Genomic DNA, 6,151 nt, shown 5'->3' with positions numbered 1-6,151 from the left:
ATTATCTATAACTGCATAACGTGTGCAGTTTACGCCGAAGCGGCTGTTTTAACGCGAGCGATATGTTTCGTCGACGGATGATTAGCTAATTATGATTGTATACAGAATACTGGATATTTGCGTAAAGTATCGTTGCCTCGCGAATAAAGTCGAAGGACCGTCGAGAAGAGGAAACTCGCGGTGCTTTCATTTCCCTTCCGAGTGCGCTTTTCAATCTTTTATCCGTTTTCGCCCTCGTCTTCGTTTCCATTGTTAGTATGCGACAGCCGTTACTGCACTCCATGAAGAGTATCATTGCTTTGTCGAATAATACATAAGCAAAAGAGATGTTTTTCCTTGTGCTTAGAAATCCAAACAGATTTGATTTCGAGAATCATAAAAAAATTGTATTGTGTTACTTTCTTTCCATCGCGGCGAGTACCTAATCGTTTTTATACATTTATAGTTTACAAGTATACAGAGTACTTGAAAAGAAAGAAAAAAGGTGATCGTCGCGTTTTTTTTTCACAGAGACGGGCAAACGTGTAACTGTGTTCACGTTGCCCGACTAAATCAAACTCGGATGCTACTAAGTATTTAGTTTTTATCCATCGGGACTTTAGGGTGCCGCGAATGCTGATATCAAGAATAATTATAATTTATCTTAGTGGAGTACGTACATCTTTTCGGCTTAGAAACGAAGACGATGACGATCAAACGAACGCTTCCGTTCTTGTCCCAAAATTGTTTTCGTTTTCTTTTGTAGCGAACGTTTCGAGGAATTTGCTTACGACGGTTTGTTAGCGGTAATTAACGATTATACGGAGCCGTCATATTTTACACAACGCGTCGGGAAAAAATTGAATGGTTTCTATATGTATTCAGAGAATGTTGATTCATCATATTATTCTTTCAAACTTGCTTTCTCCTTTTAAAAATTTACACCAAGAGAAACTTTTGTTACATATTACTTTATTTTGATTTTTTTTAACATCTTTATTTAAAAAAAAAAAAACGAAAACCGTAGAAGAAAATTATTAAACTTATCTTTATCGTGTTGGAAATTCATTCAATTTTATCGCTACGTGTCTCAACTTCTCTTGTTAAAAACAAAAACTAATTTATAGCTTTATGATTTTACATATAATTGTTAAATTTCAGTTTTGTCAGATGCGATTTGTGCGAGCTTATTTCGTGGAGCAAATATTTTGTTGCGTTTTTTAGAAAATGTTCATCCGATCATTAGCGAAGCGACGTGATCCATTTATATTCGATCACGAGGGACTGCGCAAATTTTCGCATTATTTGCGGATTTTATAACTTTATTGACAAGTATAAGATCTAAGATCTTTCGCATAACTGATTTACGATTAAACTTGCGCTTTAGTGAGGCTCAGATGTACACCCGTCTGTATCACGTCAATAAAAATCTGGCTGCAAAACGTGTATGAATTCATTCGTTTAGCAAAGGATGCGCGTTGATCTTAGAAGTGCACGTTGGAATTTCATCCGGAGGGAAAAACTTTGTCGCATTTTTTTAATCTTTCTGATTCTCAAAATACATTCTTCGTGTATATTTTTTTGTGCAATGCTCATAATATTATTTGATTTTTGTAGATTAATTTTCTTTTCATGAAATATATTTTGGCAACTATGCCGTCTATAGAAAGAAATCTGTCGGACCTGTGCTAACTCGGACCACGTGCGTTTCTGACGTTTAAATATTAGTGAAATTCGGTTAGAGAGAGTGATTGAATTCTCTTAGAAAACAAAAAAATGACCTGTCTCGTTTTTTGATAGAAATTCGATAGAGATGCTAAATATTAATTTATTAGGTGCGTTCGGGAAGACGCTATTAGTGCTATTTGCTTATTTTATCCTTGTTTTACACCTGATGAAGCGATAAAGATAGAATGATGCAATAGCGCTAATAGCGCGCTTCCCGAACACAGCCATTGTGTTATAAATTCGACGTTCGCTTTTCGCGTGAGACTAGCTGGCATCGGCTTCCTATTTCGCTAAACGGGCCTTTTTCAGTAGGATACGTTTCTTTCATTATAATATAGAGAGGAGAAGAAGCTATAGGAATAGATACACATACATTTTGTACGACAATATCGGGGGTCTACCGTTTGTATAATACGATTATTTTTTCTCTGGGCCCGGAGCCTCGTCCACGATGACGATATCGCGGACACGGGATGTCTCCATCAGGATCGCGCTCCGATTACATTGTACTAAGAATAATTTTGCATAAATTTCTTTTGTGCCTTTTATATCACATGTATTTTTCAAGCAAAGTTCATTTGTAGAATTTACGCGATGGAAGATATATATAAGGCGTACCGCGCCAAATCGGACACCATTTGGGTTTTGCATCTCCGATTTTTTTGAAAATTTTTTATGTTATAGTATTGGTTGAAAGAGGCCTCCATGATTTTTTTCAAATTTTTTTGTCGAACGATCGGCCATGCGACGCGACGGCGCGTGTCGAGTCGAGTGCGCTCGGGACTCGCTAGAACTCGACAAATAATGATTTTAAGTTAGGGTCTTCAGGAAATGAATTGTAGGGCTTTAAAAGAGCTACAAAATGAGAGGTTAGTAAATCATGTACGGTCAAAATTCGCCGAGTTATTGCAAAAAAACGAAATTTTTCATTCCCCTTCCTCCCCTTAAAAACCCAACGGTCCGATTAGACCGACAACTCAGAAATAAGCTCTTCTACATCCCCCCAACAACCCTAAAAAGGTTTCATTGATACCGCTTCATTTCCGAGCTCAAATGTCTAATTTGACTATCTCGCCTCGCTGTCCGTTTGTCCGTCCGTCCTTCCGTCCTTCCGTCTTTCCGTCATTTGCTCGCTCGCTCGTTCGCTCCTTCACTTGGTCGCCCGACCGCGCACTCCACTCCGGGACGGAGGAGAGGGACAAACAACGCGCGTTTTATCAAACGCGTCTCCGCTCTCCGCTCGCGGCACGATGCACGTATATAATATACGCGATACTCGCCACTTCCGGCTCACGCCGTGCCTCGCGACGGAAAACAAACGAATCGCGCTTAGAAAAGGACATCCATATTCTGTCTCTCTCGCGCTGCATTTTTGCTGCTCGCCGAGCTGCTATAGCCGGCTCGCTTGAGGAACGACGTAACAATTGTTTCCGTTTTCAATGATATCGCGCCGAAAAATAATTGTCACGCAGCGAACGGCTAACATTGCGACGAATTCGCGATGAATTCGCTCGCTGCTCACTGCTCGGCGTGGTATCATTTTGAAGCTGGAAAATAAATTCAATAATAATGAAAAAATAATTTTTCTATTATACATTCTTGCCTAATTATTCATTTTAATGTACATTTAATTAAAAAAAAAAAAAAAAAAAAAAATTGGGAAAAGCAGGGTTTGAACGCGCGACCTGCAAGTCTCAGGTCCAGTTTCACAAGCGTCGGTTAACTTTTAATCTTAAGATTAACTCACTCTTCGTCTCTTTCTAAGGGGGACGTTAGAAGGAGACGAAGAGTGAGTTAATCTAAGATTAAAAGTTAACCGACACTTGTGAAACTCGGCCTCAGTCCGTCACCTCAGTCGCTGCGCCACGCTTGCTACATGGCTATCTCGGTTGCGTACTCGGTACATCAGTCGCACGAGAAGTTTCAATACTTTCTTGCAAATACTTGAAAAATGCATCGCGTTGCTTGTTCCGTTTCAAGTAAAACTTACTCTGTTTCGAGGGGAACATCTTGATGGACACACGTTTTTCCTGAGATTTTAAAGTATCCTTTGTTTTTTTTCAATGGAATCATACGATCTTTTTTATATAACATAATTCCTGTAGTTTTATTTAGCACATAAAGTAGGTAAGCTAGCAGTTATAAAAAAAATCAATATTTTGCGAGATGTTATATTTTATTCTGGCATATATTTTGACATGAAATATAAAATATCTTGTAAACTATTCATTTTTTGATAACTGTACCTACTTTTATGCGTAAAATAGTGGAGCGAGTAAGTTGATTTAAAGACAACGCATAGTTGCTTTTTTAAAAAAATAATGCAATTTGTAATGTGCAATTACATACTTTTTTTGGAAAGTAACTATGTTTTTCTCACAATAATTGATTCGTCTCACTATGCTACATATAAAAGTATCAATATATATAATATCAAATATCCCGTAAACTATTGATTTTTTGATAGCTTTACCTTTATACTTTTATATGCCAAATAAAAAAAAGTAGAGAAATTATATTATATAAAAAAAATTGTATGATTCCATTAAAATAAACAAAGGTCACCTTAAAATCTCAGGAACACCTTCACCTAAGAAAAACGTGTTCATCGTAAGATATGTTCCCCTCAAAACAGAGTAAGTTTTACTTGAAACGTTTTTCAATGAAATCATCCGTTCGCGAAATATAGCGCTGTCAAATTTATAATGGTACACCCTTTATATAAATAATTTTTAATATTTCATTGTGTTTCGTGCGCGACCGAGGTACCCTCGGGACACGAAGTACGCCGGGACCACCCTGTCCAGGGCGCGGGGCAAGAACCAAGGAGGTAGCGAAAAGAGGGTTCAAATAACGCTCGCCGGGTTATTCTGACAAACACACTTTATTGCACATAGAGTACTTCTCGCACTCACGCACCCGAGCACCCGGAGCATTCGCGGGAGGGCGGGACGGAAATCTTGAGTCGCTCCTTCTGTCTGCGTGGCTCGCGAAACGGAAATCTTGTAGAGCGGTAGATGACCGCCCTCGCGTCCGGAGATCTTGTTCGCGGTCAACGGATATCTTGGCGCAAAGCAGACGAGCGACCGCGGTCACGAGGCGCGAGATGCTCAGGCTTTCTGGTTGTCTCGGGTACGCGATAGTGAGTTCGCTTTTTACACAATCACGATACGCTTTACATTCACGATGATGGTCCGTGTTCACGAACGGCGCGGCACGACAAAATGGCCGCGAGAGAGGGGTCGATATCGGGATCGAGCTCCCTGCGCTGAGTTATTGAGAAGTGCTCGCTTGCACTTACGCTCGGTTATCACAACACTTGTGGCAATCACGATACCCGGGCTGACTGCAGGTGACGGTCTCGTGCGCCGTCTGTACGGTCTTTTAGATGAGGATCACGGTACCGCACGCGGTGATCACGTGATCTGCTTGTGCTCGTTGCCCACTCGATTGCGGGCGACAACTCGTCAATCTCGTCTGACGAGAGATATTGCGCGACGACTAATGCCGCTCGCGACAACACTTGTACGCTCGAAACCACCCTCGCACAGGGCGTCTCGCGTCCCCCAATACCGAACTCCTCGCAGTCGGAAAACGGCTCACTCGTCGCGGCACGAGCGAGAGAGCGATTCGAGATGTTTCACGCGGCGATCTCACGGATGCGGCTCGCGATGAAACTTGATTACTGACTTCATGCACGCACTGGCGGTCGAGTCCACTTCCGATAGTTCCGATAGGCACAATGTCGCGAACGCCTGGCTCGATGTGTCTCTTTTCGCGGCAGAGAACAGAAGAGAGCGCGGATCGATATCGATTATCCTTCGTCCCGATAGGAGACTCTCGGCGGGGGTATGGGCCTCACGAAGGGCGAATCACATTGATCCGCGATGTAACGCGTTGCGCGGTATACATATTTAGGAATACGCGTGCGCGTTTTGCAATCGCGCTGTCGAAACGGTAAGCGTGATATTCGGGTGATCTCGGATAAAGTCGAGTCAAGCCCGAGGGTTGTTTGTGCTTGCGCCAGGGGCGATTACTTTCGCGACAGCGCCCTGCCACCTTATTTTATCTTAATCCTAAACACATTGGTAAAGCTGTTATCTATTTCTAAATCATGGTCTTTACTATATATCGAATTGATGCAAAGTCAGAAAGCTTAGTGTATGTATATACTGTGTATTGATGTAGAATGAACCGAAAAAACGAATAGAAATGTTGTACAACAGTTTACAATTATTCAATAAACATAACATAATTATGATAAACACAAAAAGATAAAAATATCAACGATCCAGTATTTGAAAGCGACCATTCATCGACGCATCGACGTCGATTGCACTAATTTATTCCTGACAGAGTACGTAATGTGAATCTTTTTACTATTTCGAATAGATTTTTAGTACGGGCAGTATATATCGGAACACGGCCGTAGTATGTGAATAAT

At 41.0% G+C, this 6,151-nt stretch overlaps 1 long non-coding RNA gene across 1 annotated transcript; it reads right to left on the bottom strand.

The window, feature by feature from the left end:
- Nucleotides 1–517: 517 nt before the first annotated feature.
- On the bottom strand, nt 518–5,730 carry LOC143894286 (uncharacterized). The gene is made up of 2 exons (XR_013256048.1): nt 5,009–5,730; nt 518–3,254 (listed from the first exon to the last, which is right to left on the bottom strand). It is a non-coding gene; the product is annotated as an uncharacterized LOC143894286 (long non-coding RNA).
- Nucleotides 5,731–6,151: the final 421 nt, after the last annotated feature.

The sequence above is a fragment of the Temnothorax americanus genome, unplaced genomic scaffold (genome assembly GCF_048541705.1).
Source record: "Temnothorax americanus isolate GAGA-0224 unplaced genomic scaffold, ASM4854170v1 Scaffold134, whole genome shotgun sequence".
In the NCBI taxonomy this organism is placed as follows: Eukaryota; Metazoa; Arthropoda; class Insecta; order Hymenoptera; family Formicidae; genus Temnothorax; species Temnothorax americanus.
The sequence above is the reverse complement of the archived record's forward strand: the minus strand, read 5'-3'. Positions and strand labels throughout refer to the sequence as shown.